Source organism: Arachis stenosperma, chromosome 9 (assembly GCF_014773155.1).
Source record: "Arachis stenosperma cultivar V10309 chromosome 9, arast.V10309.gnm1.PFL2, whole genome shotgun sequence".
NCBI classification, from domain to species: Eukaryota; Viridiplantae; Streptophyta; class Magnoliopsida; order Fabales; family Fabaceae; genus Arachis; species Arachis stenosperma.
The window spans coordinates 144,594,943-144,610,837 of NC_080385.1; positions in this window are offsets into that span (position 1 = coordinate 144,594,943).

Here is a 15,895-nt window from a genome sequence, read left to right on the forward strand (position 1 = left end):
ATGTTAAATTTTATGTCATTATGTATGAGAATAGAGATTTATTTTATTATATTTATTTTTGAACCAAATAACAAAAAAGTTAAGTTTTATGTCCGTTTTTTATTACTTATGTTACTTATCTATCGTTATTTAAATTATACTCTATAGTCATTGAGTCATGTTTTCTTCCAACAAAAAAATAGTTATGAAGTCATTTTTATTTTTTTTTATAGGAATTTTAATAATTAATGTAAAATTTAAAAATTAAATAAATATATATTTATTTTGATTACATTCAAGAATGAATTATATATATTCCTATAGTCAAGAAATTGACTTAACTTGTTCTATAATAAATAATTTTTAATCATCAAATTTATAAAAAAATCCCATCTTTTTGTTTATCCTAAAAGTTAAATATTAAAACTAATGTTAATATTTTTTATTAACAGAACTAAAATAAAACATAAAAATAAAACTTGAATAAAAATAAAAATACAAAATTTTGAATCCCAAAACATAAATGGTTATAAGATAAAAAAATTACTTAAATATAATTTTTATAAGGTGCTCCATGAATGAATTCAGATGAATGAATATCATATGTAAAATGAATTCTGATATATTGGTACAAAAATTATTTTGCGTAAATTTTATCTAAAAAATATTTTTCTGTTAAACTATTTTACTTTTATTCTTTTAAAAGCATATCCATAATAAAAAAAATTCGCATAAATAATTTACATCCAATAAAAAGCTCTTGACAAAGTTGGTGTGAAAAATGTGTGAAAGTTGTTTTTATTCGACGTAACTGACTTATGTACGAGAGAAATTGTTTTAATAATAAATTTCTCTAGAATAATATTAAAACTTAAATTTAAACGCCAATTGCCATTATATATTGTGTAAGTACCTAGAGTATATTAGAAGAGTATGATAAGAGAAAAATAAATAGAAAACTTTTTATTTAACGGATCTGATGAAAGAATTTTTTAATAATAAACATTTCTTTAGGAGAAATATTGGAACTTAAATTTAGACACCAATTATCCTTATATTAGATTTTATGTTATATTTAAGTAAAGTGAGAAGGATGCAAGAGAAGATGAATAAGAAAGGAAAAAAAGTTTTTCTATTATGCAATAAGAGTAATCTGAGATGATAGATGGCTCAGGATTCGGTGATCCCAAGACGTTTGGACCATTAAATAGTCCCATAACAAACTTGTTTTTTAAGATTTTTTAAGAATTGTTAAATAGTCCTTTTTTAAATTTAATTATAAATTAACTCTATATATTTTATTTAATTATTAAAATGATTTTTTATTTTATAAATAATTATTTTATCATAAATCTATCATATTTATTAACAATCAAGAACAAAAATAATAACGAATTCGATCTTCCATTGATCCTAATAAATTTTTTGGTCATTCCAATCGATTAAAAGATTAAATTTGATCTGTCACATTTATGAGGAATCACAAAATCGTGTTTCGTTGAAAACCAATCGATTGGATTATCAAACCAATCGATTAAATTCTAACTCAATCGATTGGATTTCAGTTTATCACTAAACAATCGATTGAAAATTGCAAGAAAGCATGGTTTTCGCATCAATCAATCGATTGTACTACGCCTATTTCAATCTCGTTATCGTTTTTAGAAATTATCTTGTTATTCATCTATATTGGTGAATAATCCATCACCAATTATTCAATCCCACCATTGAAATCGTGTATCATTTTCTTTGATTATAAAAAATTTCATTGTTTTTCTTTGGAACATCCATCTACTGAATATCCATTTTTTTAAATTTTTTATCCGTCTATTTAATATTCACTATTTCTTCATCGTTAATCACCGTTGCAGCAATTAGCAAAGGTCCAATCAAGTTTTTCATTGTAGTGTTCAGAAAATAAACTATCGTTTTGATTACAAAATCGAGGTCAGTGAATAAAATCTCTAATTTTGTAATTATTCGTTTCGATACTTTATTCGTGAAATTAATTGTGTAATGAAAAAATATTTTTTTATCTTTTATTAATTTACAGACATTGAGAAATACTAAAAAGTAAATAGATGTTATTATTTTTTATTATTAATTAGCTATCAATCAGGGACGGACCTAAAGGGGGCGAGTAGTGGCCTGTACACCCCAAAATTTTAAGAAACTATACTTATCTATAACAATATATAATGGGAATACAAAGGATTTGGTGTCCAATATTTTTTCCTATTTTACCCCTATCTTTATAATCTAAAACTACATACTCAATCACGTACTCACGTTCTGTAAATTTTACATTAATCCATGACAGAATGATGTAACTTCTTCACTTAAAAAAATTACTCACTCTCAATTGTAAGATTATAAAAATGGCTCCACTTACACTATAGTTTAAACAAGGTAATTTTTTTTTAATTAAATGTACAAAGAATCATTTTTCTCTTTAAATTATTATCATACTATTTTAATAATATACTCTTGATGCTTATATGCAATATATAATGATAATTGGTGTCTAAATTTAAATTCCAATATTACTCTTAAAGAGAGGTTTATTATTAAAAAAATTCTTGTCAATTTCGTTAAATAAAAAAATTCTACCCATTTTTTCACAATAACCTCGTTAAGATATTCTTATTGAATGTAAATTATTGTTACAAACATTTTTGTTAAGATATGTTTTGAAGGAATAAAAGTAAAATAATTCAATAAGGATAATTTTTTTAAAAAAAAATTACACTAATAATTTTTCTCTTCAAATTATTAACCTACTTTTCTAATATAGTATCTACACAATATATAATATCAATTAGCGTTCAAATTTAAGTTCCAATATTATTATTAACTAGAGAGGTTTATTATTTTTTACAAAAATTTACACACAATAATTTTTGTATCAATATATCATGATTCATTTTAAAAATAATATTTATTCATCTAAGTCATAGAGTGTCTTGAAAAATCATATTTAAATAATTTTTTTATCTTTTAACTATTTTATATTTTTAGATTGAAAATTTTGTATTTTTTTATTCAAGGTTTATTTTTATATTTTATTTTAATTCTCTTATTCAAAAATATTAATATGAATTTTTATTTTGTAGGATAAATGAAAAGATGAGATTTTTTTAATAAATTAAATTATTGAAAAACTTACTTATTATAAGAGAAGTTAAATATATTTCTTGATTATAAGAATACATATAATTCACTTTTAAATGTAATCAAAATAAATATAAATTTATTCATTTTTTTAAAATTTACATTAATTATTAAAATTATAACATAATGAATGTACTCCTATACAAATATAAAAATAATTTCATAACTATTTTTTTTGTTAGGAGAAAACATGACTTAATAAGCATAAAGTCTAATTTAAACAACTATAGATAAGTAAAATAAGTAACAAAAAAACGAACATAAAATTTAATGTTTTTTATTATTTGGTATAAAAATAAATATAATAAAATAAATCATTGTTCTCAAACAATCGATTAAATTGGAAGTCACGTGCAAAGTTCAATCGACTGGGTAACATAACCAATCGGTTGAATAGCGAGATCTCAAGTTACTAATACACATTTCAATTGATTGGGTAGCACACTTCAATCGATTGAATTTGGCATATCCATATTGTTTTCATGAATTCAATCGATTGGGTATCACAACCAATCGATTGAATTAAAAACAATCGATTATTTTGTGATAACAAGCTATAGTCCAATCGATTGGGTTATGGAAAGTTATAATTCAATCGATTGGTTTGATAGTCCAATCGATTGGTTTTCAACGAAAATTCTTCACAAACGTGACGGATCAAATTTAATCTTTTAATCGATTGAAATGGCCAAAAATATTATTATGATCAATGGAAGTCGAATTCGTTATTGTTTTTGTTCTTGATTGTTAATAAACATGATAGATTTATAATAAAATAATTATTTATAAAATAAAAAATTATTTTTATAATTAATAAAATATATGGGATTAATTTGTAATTAAATTTAAAAAAGGACCATTTAGCAGTTCATAATAAACCTTAAAAAACATGTTTTGTTATGGGACCATTTAATAGTCCAAACGCACCGAATTCGGTGCCATGATAGATAGTAAGAGAAGAAAGAGATAACTATAGAAGTTCCGTGACTTTGAATTAATGAGATAAGAGAAAACGTGAATGTATGTGATAAGAGAGAAGATGAGGTAGTGAAAGTTTTTTAATATGGAATAACCGAATGACTGACATATAGTGAGATAAATTATTAGAAAGGACAAAATTGAAAAAGAATTTTGGACACTAAATCTATGTATTGGCATTATATATTGTTATAGTCTTATAGATTATTATTATTATTATTATTATTATTATTATTATTATTATTTAACCAAAAAGTAACATATAATAATTTATTATTAACTATCTCAAATAACATTTGAGAAAGTATAGGGAGCCAATGGCCTAAGCGTACAATGTGTACAATGGAAGTTTAGAAAGTATTACATATATGAGCATTAGTGTTACATTGTCCTGTCAGGTTACGTTTTTGGAATGAGTGGGTTCATGACATGGTATTATTTTTTGGGTTTAACCATTCTCATTTTTCTTTACCAAACTGGATTGGTTTGCAATATCAATATCTTCTGTTATTAATATTTTTATGGCTTTGAAGCTTTCTCAAAATTCATACATATGATAATGTAGAAGATGAAGTACCAGTGAGAATGGATAATGTGATTGGATAGTGGATAGTAATTGAACCTTGTTTTTGGGGGTATGAATTTTTATAAATTGTGTTTGGATGGGTTGTAGATTTAACTCATGTGGCAAAGTCCAAAAAAAAAAGAAAAGAAACCAATTCCTCCCAAAAATACGGAAACCAATTCCTCTAAAAAAAATAAATCAGTACGTACCAGTTGGTTCAAATGAACCATGTTGGGACTAGTCTACAAATACATTTAATTTTGGAACAAATCTAACATTTTCAACAAGTTCAGTATGGCAGCCATCTAAATCATTCATTTGGCATTTTGTTGCATGATTCTTTGGCATTTTGTTGCATGATCCTTTAAAGACTTGATTATTCTTTCTCCACTGAAGACATTCCCGTTATCCAATTATTTACTAAAGAAATCAAAGAGCAAATTATTAGTTTCTTATTTACTGCTGCTTCTTTTTCTTCTTTCCGTAACCAACTCTCCCTCTTTTTTTTTCCACGCTCTCTCCTAAACTGTGCTCTCTCTTTCTCATTGCACACTGCCACTCCTTTCTTGACACCCTAAACTGCCACCTCTGCGAAGAATCTATCATTATTGCCAACCTTTCCTTCACTGATTAGAATTCTTTAAAATATTTATAAGGATTTTTTTCAGTTTCGAAGAGGAATCCTTTTTGAATTTGTGACCTCCAACTCGAATTGAGTCAATCTCAAAATCACTACTTTCTTTGTTCTTTAGCTTCAAATTTGATAATCCCAAATTTAGAATTCTCCATTTTAGTTGAATTGTCTCCAAATATAATTAATTAAAATGAATAAGTATAGGTTTTTTGTTTAAGAATAACTAGCATAGAAGGTTGTGAGGAAAGGAAATAATTAAAGATTTTAGAATTTTTTGAATTGAAAAATATACTCTGGTTGTCTTTTCTTTTACTTTTTAAGAAAATAAAGAAGGAGAAATTAAAAGATAGAGATATGGGGTTAATAATCAAATTCATTTCTATAAGATCATCCATTTTTTAAATTAGTTCTCAAATGATTGTTTTAGTCATATTAGTTCTTGAAAGATAAAATGTAAGTCAAATTGATCCTTCCGTTAGTTAGATGATGATATGTCATGTTAAGTACCACGTGGTATGATGACATAGTAGGTTAATGCCACATGTCACAAGATGATTGGTTGACATATCATGTCAGTGATACCTAACACGGCACGTGTCACTTGACATGTAAAAAAATTATTTATAATCAAAATAGTCTCTGAAAATCCAAATGTAAGTCATTTTCATCCCTAAAATTTTAAAAATTAATCAAATTAGTTCTTATATAAATTTTTTTTCTTCATAATATTAAATTTGAAACATTTTTTATAGTACTAATTTTAATATTATTTTTTAAACCTTAATAAATAAAATTCTCTTTACATAAAATAATAAAAATATTAAATTATTATAAAGTTATTTTGTCATTTTTATTTTAAAATTTTATATTTTCAAATTATAATTTTTTATAGTAATTTTTTTTATTTAAACGAATTTATCAAATTATTGTTGATTATATATTTAAAAATTTAATATTTTAAATCTCACTAAATAATTTAGTAGTTATTTTAAAATTTAAATTTTTAAAATTTTAAAATTATAACTTTTATTATTGTTTAATTTATATAGTAGAACTCAATAATTAAAAAATCAATTTGTAGGATCACTTTGTTTAATTTATATAGTAGAACTCAATAATTAAAAAATTAATTTTAAAATTTTTAAAATTATAATCTCACTACATCTATAATATTTATCTTTTAAGGACTAATATTACTAAAAAAATATTTGAAGACTAATTTAAAGAATAAGTAATCTTTCAAAAACAAATTTGATTATTAATCTGAGAGATACGAGTCTATCTTGCTATTGGTTCTATGATTTTTATATACTCTTGTTGAAACTGAAAGTATAAAATAAATTTTATAGATGTTTAATGTTTTTTATATGTATTTTTGTCGATTTTTAACAAATTGATGGTGGTTCGATTCTAATGGTATGGGAGCGAAATCTACTCCTCTTTTGCGGGTACCAGTTTTATTTGCATCAAAATTTAAGCCTTTGACAATGACGAAAAAGAAAGAACCAAACTTTGCAGAAATTCGAAATGAACAATAAAACTTAAATGACTTGAATAAAAGGAAAATCAAATTACAGAAAGGAAAAGTGTTTGGAAAAATAAATGGCAAATTAGAAGGTAAAGACTGGAAAGGGTAAATGTTGCTGAATTTAAAGGAAATGAAAAGACATTACAAGGAAGATAAATTGCATGAAAAGAAAATTGCACGGAATTTAAATGAAAAGTAAAGACATGGAAGGAACCCTTCAAATAAAAAGACTCTTGACTGACTCAGAAAGTCGCTGGGTGTAACACCCTAACTATCAAAGCTCACGCTTCCGGCTGTGCGACTCTGATAGCTCAGACATTACGACAACTCTTATAAGAAGTTAATACTAAAATATGAGCCTTTTTAAAACTTTAAACCGCAATACGGATCCAAAAATACTTTTGCTAAGCAACGTGCATCCATACATACAATAAAACTTACAAAAACTCTCAAAGAGTATATACATACATATATATATATATATATATATATATATATATATATATAATATTACAAGTATTATCCAATACAATTCCTATCCCTCTTACAGAATATATCAAGATGAAGGCGAGGGTACAATAAATAATAATCTAAAGCAATACAGAGCATTTCAACAACAACTAAAATAAACTCTTCGTGACTTCTGCGTCCATATCCTGAAAGGGGAAAAATGTAGGGGGTTGAGAACATCATCCTCGAAAGGGTTCTCAGTAGAGGATTTTTTGGGAATTACTGTAATAGGATACGTGAAGGTAAACCGTACCAGTGATTAATAACCGTCTTATGCCTCTTTTTTCAAAAACAACGGTTTACAATAAAAGAGAAATCTGAAATCTTTTCTGAAAGAGAAAACTGTTCATTTAAAACAAGATTCAAAAGCCTTTCAAAAGGTTTATCTATGCTAAACCAAATTAACATTTCATACTTTTCCAAACCAGAAACACAAAACCAAAACCAACCATAAGTCCATCTCATTTCAACCACGGCCCTAGGCCCAAACAATCCAACAGTAGCCAATCCACCACAATCTAACAGAGTTTCGGTTGCAAACACAAGTAGGAAGGTTCAATCACAAACAACAGTTACATCAAGTAGAGTAATTAGCAGTTAATCACAAGTAATCACAAAGGCAAACCAAGTACAATATGCATACCCAAACAATGTCACAATGATGCATATGATGCATGCCTGTCCTAGTGGCTGATGATATTATCTGTCGGTTATAAAGCCAGCCCGACAAGTCCTGGTAGCTAACCATTGGACTGTCCCTCTGTCGCGCATCCCCAACTCGAGTTATTCTCGATGATAATCGTGATCATAATCATAATACAAATCCAACACCCTCACTGGTGTATATTCATGGGGGCAAGCTCATCCGAGACTTTCACAGAGCCCGGCCACACTTACGACATAGGGTCAGTAGAGTCTCGAGTCTCCACCTGGAGCACGTGGTGGCTAGCCACTGCTTTCTTCCAGGGAAACTCGTGTCTCCGATAGTGGAAGTACAAATCACAATTATCAATAATTTAGTATATATGCATTCATTCTCAGCCATGAATCAACATTCATCTTAGCCATCCGGCTTAAATTCATAATTCATAGTCAGCCATCCGGCTCATAATATATTTCGCAATCAGCCATGATTCATTATCATACATAGCCATTCTGGCTCATAACAAAATAACACTTCCACCATTCAACATCATCAAATTCATAAAATTGGAATTTAAGCCATAAATCATTTTTTCTCAATTCATTTCACTTTGAAATCCAATTTCAACTCTTTTCAGCCTTGGCTTTAAAGATCTCATTTCTCAAATCATCTCAGGCTCATAAGCCACTTTTACTCAAAGTAAGTTCCCTTTTTAAAACAAAGCCACACTCGGCATTCTCTTTCCAAAACTTCCAAAACCATGGCAAGTTAAGGATTTATTTTTAAATATTCAAAATCACCCAGGATTTTATAACAAAAGCTCCTCGGCAGAGTCCCAAGTCTTTAGGGGAGAATAACATAAACTCATTTCCTCAAATTCACTTAGAATCTTTAAAACCTTAGCTTCCTGATTTGAGTAATAAAAATAGGATCTAAGCCAAACCGATTCATGTAATCGACTACTCCTTTCAAAGCCATTTCCTTTACTTAAACAAAACCAGCTTTAATTTCATGATTAAATCTAAAGCGTTTCAAACTGCTAGAAGAATCATTTTCATTTTGTCAAACTAGAGTTCAAAGGATACTCTGAAGCTTATTTAAAATGTCAGAATAATGAGGTTCATCAATTGAAATCCAAATCCTTTTAAAATCATGAAAACTCTTCCAAGGGACAATCTTTATGTTTAATAGAGAAAAACATAAACCCGTTTTACCTTTTAAAACAGCCTCAAAGCAAAATTCTCTTTCGAATGACTTGCACCCAAAGGCATACTATTTTTCTTGGAAAATAAGGAGAAATCATAATTCTCTTTTCAATAATTCTTTCAAAGTGTAGCTTCATCGCTTTAATAATTGTTATAAGTAAAGATAATAAAAGAACCCTAAATTCACAATCCTCCAAGTAACTAGGAAAGGCATTAAATCATAATTTTCCCAAATAACATTTCAAATAAAGACTCAGATTTTATAGAAATTTTGGTAGTATCTCCCCCAAAACTTGGACTTTGCCACCCGGTTCGGGTCCCAACTAAACCGTTCCACAATCTTTTTCAACAGTCCAGGTCCAAAAATTAGTTCAAAAGCAAGCCAAATCCAGTAGTCATCTCATTTTCATATCTCAAGGAAACTGTTTCAAAACCAACTCATTATCAACCGATTAAACTTATTTCCAAAGCCTTAAAGAATCGGTTCAGTAACAAATCATTTATCAAAACCAAGGAAATTAAAGTAAACCAGGCTGAATCCAAAAGTGTATTATATTTTTCACATTATCAAGACAATTAACTCATCTCAAATCAATTCTCAAATGATTAAACTCGATCTCAAATCTTTAAAAAGAATCAACTTGAAAACATTCCGTTTCACAAGGCCGTACAACAATCCAACCAACAAACATTCATAATCATTCGAGACAAATCAAACAATATATAAGGCCGATACAATCACAAAATATACATTTTCTCACATCATTATCCATATGTAATAATTTCAATATATAAAATAGAGTTTTTGGAAAGCGTCCCTACCTCAAAACGTTGAAACCACATCCCAAACTCGTTAACTGACTCCTTTTCGCTCATCCCAAAATCACCAGCAATCAAAACCTCGGATCTGCTTGCTCTCTCAAAAGCAGAAACAAGTACAAGTAGCATAAGAAAACCAGATTCTAACTCTTAAAACCATTAACATCGCAAATACTTTATTGCACAGAATAGAACACTAATGCAGAGCTTTCGAAAATAGAAATACTCACCGAATTAGCAAAACGAAGCAGCTGCGATTTCGAACCGGCCCGACAACAGCTCCGGTAGCGGCCAGAAGCTCCGGTGGATCAACTATAATAACCGCGCGCATCAAAACCTTCTCGAAACCCAAAATAACAGAAACCACAAATTTAAAACCCTTACCAGCAGAGCATTCTGTGGCAGCAGAAGCTTGGCCCGAGGCTTCGGCGGTGGTCCCGAAAGTCACAGAACCTTCCTTGGCGGCCCAAATCACGGTGACTCAGCTTGCTCCTCTTCCTGTAGCGATTCCCGCAACAATATTGACGTTGAGAATTTTGCCAATAAAGAATTTTATAAAGTCAGTCACGTTGTAGATATAGTCTCTAAACCGACAGAAATCCCTTCGTACAAACGTTTTGGTTGTCACAAGTAACAAACCCCTTTAAAATTGATAACCGAGTATTTAAACCTCGGGTCGTCTTCTCAAGGAATTGCAGGGAGGTATGTTCTTATTATTGGCTATGAAAAAGGTAAAATTGGGGTTTTTGGAATTTGGGCAATGGGCACAAGCATATTTAAATAACAAGTAAAATAAATTAACGGTAAAATAAACTCTTGGCAAGGTATAAAGACTGGAGGTCCTATCCTAGTTATCCTTATCAATTATGAAGAGAATTGGATTCTTCTCCCACCTTGTTATCCTCTAACTATGAAGGTAAGTCAAATGGATGAATTAATTCGAATCCTCAGGTCCTAGTCTTTCCTTGGGAAAGGCTAGAGTTATTGGAATATGAATTAATGAAATGAAGAAATCCAATTTTCAATCAATAATGAGTTTGATAACTCTAGAGCTACCAATTATTTAACCAGGGCCAAAAGGAAAGGAAATTGAAGCTGCTAGAATAAAAATGCTTTTAGATGGGAAGCAATAATCATGTAAATAAAAGAAAGCAATATTAAACTGAAATACCTCAAATAACATTAATTTAAAAGAGTAATCTGTAACATGGCAGAGTTCATAAATTAAATTGGGAAAATAATTAAAAATAAAAAACCTGTAATTGAGAGTCACTCGTAAAACTAAGAGAAATCCTAAATCCTAATCCTAAAAGAGAGAGAGAGGAGAGAACCTCTCTCAAAACTAGATCTAAATCATGGAAAAGTGAATTATGAGTACATGCTTATGAATGGATGCATTTCCCCACTTTATAAACTCTAATCTGTGTTCTCTGGGCCGAAAACTGAGTCAGAAACAGCACAGAAGTCACTTCCAGCGCTTTCTGGTCCGTACAGGTCGCAGACAAGTGACGCGGCCGCATGGCTCACGCGGCCGCGCGGGTTGCGTTCCTGCCAGGTCACGTGTCCGCGTGACTCACGCGTTTGCGTCACCTGTCGTCGAGGCAGCTATGGCATATTATATATCAAATCGAAGCCCCAAATGTTAGCTTTCCAAAGCAACTAGAACCGCGTCATTTGGACCTTTGTAGCTAAAGTTATAGCCATTTGAGTGTGAAGAGGTCAGGTTGGACAACTTAGCAATTTCTCCAACTTATTGTATTCCTTCCACTTTTGCATGCTTATTCCTTCCCATCCTCCAAGCCATTCCTGCCTTATAACATCTGAAAACACTTAACACACATATCAAGGCATCTAATGGTAATAAGAGAGGATTAATAATAAGCAAATATAAGTCCAAAGAAACATGTTTTCAATCAAAGCACATAATTAGGAAGGCAAATGTAAAACCATGCAAATAGTATGAATAAGTGAGTAAAGAGTTGATAAAAACCACTCAATTGAGCACAAGATAAACCATGAAATATGGGTTTATCAACCTCCCCACACTTAAACATTAGCATGTCCTCATGCTAAGCTCAAGAGAAGCTATAAAGGAATGAAGAGGAATGATAGAATGTATGAGATGCAACCTATGAATGCAACTAAATGCAAAATGTTTCTACCTACTTGGTTAAAAATAAATAAGTTCTTCAAGACAAATATGAATTGGATTTCACTGATTCAAATCACAAAATACAATACAAATAACTTGCAAGAAGAAGATAGCTTATGAAAGCAGGAAACATAGAATTGAGCACTGAACCCTTACTGGTAGTGTATATCATTCTAACTCTCAAGTGTCTAGGGTCAATTCTCTCAATTCTCTACTAATCTTGCTTTCTATAGCTTGCTCTTCATCTAACAATCAACAAAAATTTAATGCACCAATACACAAATCAAGAGGTCTTTTAAGGGTTGTAATGGGGTTAGGGTCAAGGTAGGATTGTATTTGGCCAAGTGGACTAAAATTTGAATCCTTAATTAACATAAACTATTCCACCTAACTTAGGACAATCCATGTAATCATAATATAAAATTTGACTTCCCATTAACTATGTTTTTTATATATTCATGCATTCTAATTTCAAGTACAACTCATATGCATTGCTTTCACCACTTACTTTGGGGCATTTTGTCCCCTTTCACTTATTTGCTCTTTTTTATATATATATTTTTTCTTTTGTTTTTCTCAATGCATATGATTAATTTATTGAATGCATGAACATGTCCTAAACATTTCTTTCACATTTTCAGAAAATTCTAACATACTTAATTCTCAAACCAGATGTTTCCAAACCCACTCTTCCCCACACTTAATTCATAAGCATTCTCACTAGTCTAAGCTAACCAAGGATTCAAATTAAGGATATTATTGTTTTCCGCTTAGAGTTAATAATGTGCTAAAGTAAAGAATAAAGGGGTATAATAGGCTCAACATTGGTTTGCAAGGGATAATGAAAGGTAAGGCCATATGGGTATGTAAGCTCAGTGAAACAAATGCCTCAATCATGTAAGTGCATGCATACATCAAATAATGGAAATATAGAATTAAGCAAGACAAAGATCACAATTTTAGAGAGAAAAATACACACTAAAACAAAATTTTGGTTGATAAAATGCAACCAATTCAAATAGGCTCAAAATCTCACAGGTTTTGTGTGTCCGAACTCTAAACCATGTTCCAAAATAATATTTCTTCAAACAAGTTTAACATTAATTTTTTTTTAAAATTAGTGAAATGCTCTAAAAGATTTCTTGAAAAAGAAAATATTACTTTAACCAAGTGGTAAAATATGCAAAAATCAAACAAGTATGCAAATGCAACAACTAATCTACAAAGAAAATTTAAACATTGGTGTTGAGACAAGAAAGTACTAACCCATGGAGATCAGTATCGACCTCCCCACACTTAAAGATTGCACCGTCCTCGGTGCATGCTGAGATGTGTAGGTGGACGGGTTGTTGCAACTGATGCTTTTCTTCAAGATTTTACAGATGGACTTGTCTGTTTTCCCTTATAGAAGTTTCTCCCTTTTCCGTCTTCGGTGGCCAGCCTGGAAGAAGAGAAAAAGAAGAATAGTAACCCAGAGATAAGGATAAGAACATAAATAAAATATGGGTGTTAATGCCAAATAATAAAGGTCTCAATTACATGGTAGCTACAACATGCAAGTGAGGAAACAACAGAAGCACATGGCATACTAGTGGTGCGAAATTTTGCAACAATTAGGGAGAGTGTGGGTAAGGAGAGGCAACATAAATTCATGTCAATGCAAAATTAATACAGGTATAAAAAATATGCATTGATTTAAATAATATTACCTAACCAGAATAAAACAAGTCACTAAGCACCCAAAATAATTCAAGAGAAGATGCAACAGCTAAAAAAAATTTTTTTTACACCAAAGAAAAAATAATGAAATTAGAAAAGAAAAAAAATATGCACTAAATTAAAATGTAATGAACGAAATATGCAAATAAATTAAGTAAAATAAAATGAAAGATAAAAAGAATGAGAAGAGAAAGTAGGGAAGAAGAAGTAAATAAGAGAGGAGGAAGATAGAATAAGAAAAGATAAGAAAATTGGCACTGTTCTGGATAGGTTGTGCGACGCTGGCGACGTGGTCGCGTGGGTGACGCGACCGCGTGGGGCGCAATAAGTTCAAGCGACGCGGACGCATGGGGAACGCGAACGCGTGGCTTGATTTGTGCGATTGGCGCGAGTGCAGCCTCGCGTTCGCGCAACTCTCTGTTTGAATCTCTTTTTACCAATTTTTTAGGGTGACGCGGTCGCGTGGTTGACGCGATCGCGTGGGTGGCCAAGATTGGAGGCTGACGTGGACGCGTGGGGCACGCGTTCGCGTGGTAAGGCTTGTGCGTCTAGCGCCAGTCCAGCCTTACTCCAGCACAACTTTCGGCCATGCACCACTTTTACGTCGATTACCAGGTCACGCGACCGCGTGAGTGACGCGGACGCGTGGGAGGCATGGTTCCCATGTGATGCGGACGCGTCCGCGACGCGCTCGCGTGGGTCAAATTGTGCTAAAAGCACACCTCCAGCCACGCTTTCGCGTGACTCTCTGTTCAACTTTCTTTTTTCATAACGCATTGGTGACGCGGACGCGTCAGCGACACTGCCGCGTCGCGTGCGTTTTTTTTTATGCAAAATGCAGAATGCAATGCTTAATGTGAATGCTATGTATGATTCCAGGTTCAATAAAAATAAAATAAAAAGGAAATAAAAATAAAAACAAATAATATGAAATAAACTGAAATAGAAGCGACCATACCATGGTGGGTTGTCTCCCACCTAGCACTTTTAGTTAAAGTCCTTAAGTTGGACAGAGGAGCTTCATGTTATGGCGGCTTATGTTTAAACTCGTCCAAAAATCTCCACCAGTGCTTGGAATGCCAATAGCCTCCGGGGTCCCAAACTAGGCATGTAAAGCTTCTGAGCAGCTTCAAACAGATTGTTAGGCTCCCGGGGTGACAAATGTCAGAATAAACTCCAGGATTCCAAGCCTTGCTTTTAAATCCGCCTCCGTCTTGATCTATATGTTTCCATCCGAGCGGTTTAAAAGGTAGAATCTCACCATGGTGACCAAACGTTCTCCGTGATCCATGCAATTGAGCATGATACCAATCCGTATACTTCGAGTTGAAGCGTGGAACCTTATTGAACCTTGTGCACCGGCTCTGAGTATGAGCCGTTTCTCTTTTACTCTTAAAGCCGCAGAGAGCTCTAAGCTGGCCATCTGTTTCAAGCAAACCATATTCAAGTGGAATATTGAAGATAAAAGACAAGGATTTTACCCACTTGTAGTTTGTGGTGGGCGGTAACGGCCTTGGGACAGGTGTTTCCAGTGGTTCTGTAAGTTCTACTCCCTTATAATCTTCTGTGAATTCTTCCACTTCAACCATCTCTTGATCAGAGTCTTTAATTTCTTCCTCATCATCGCTCAAGTCATATATTGGAGGTTGAGAAAGATCTACCTTAGCATCATCTTCATATTCACTCGGGGAAGATTCTTCTGTCTCAAAGAAATCACTTGTGGATACAAGTTCGCTGCTAAGATTATAGGACTCGTGATCATCATCATCAAGAAAACCTGTGTCCTGGGTTATTCCGTTCAGTTCTTCATAAGATAATTGCAGTGGAGGCGGTGCAAAATCCTCCTCAGCGTCAATTGTAACATCCTTGACGGAGTTCTCCACAACAACCGACTCTTCTTCTTCTGCAATGACAGCTTTCTCTACTTGTTCTAGTACAAAGTTATGCTCTATGCTGTTCACTGGAGTTTCCTGTGTCTTCTTCACAACACGT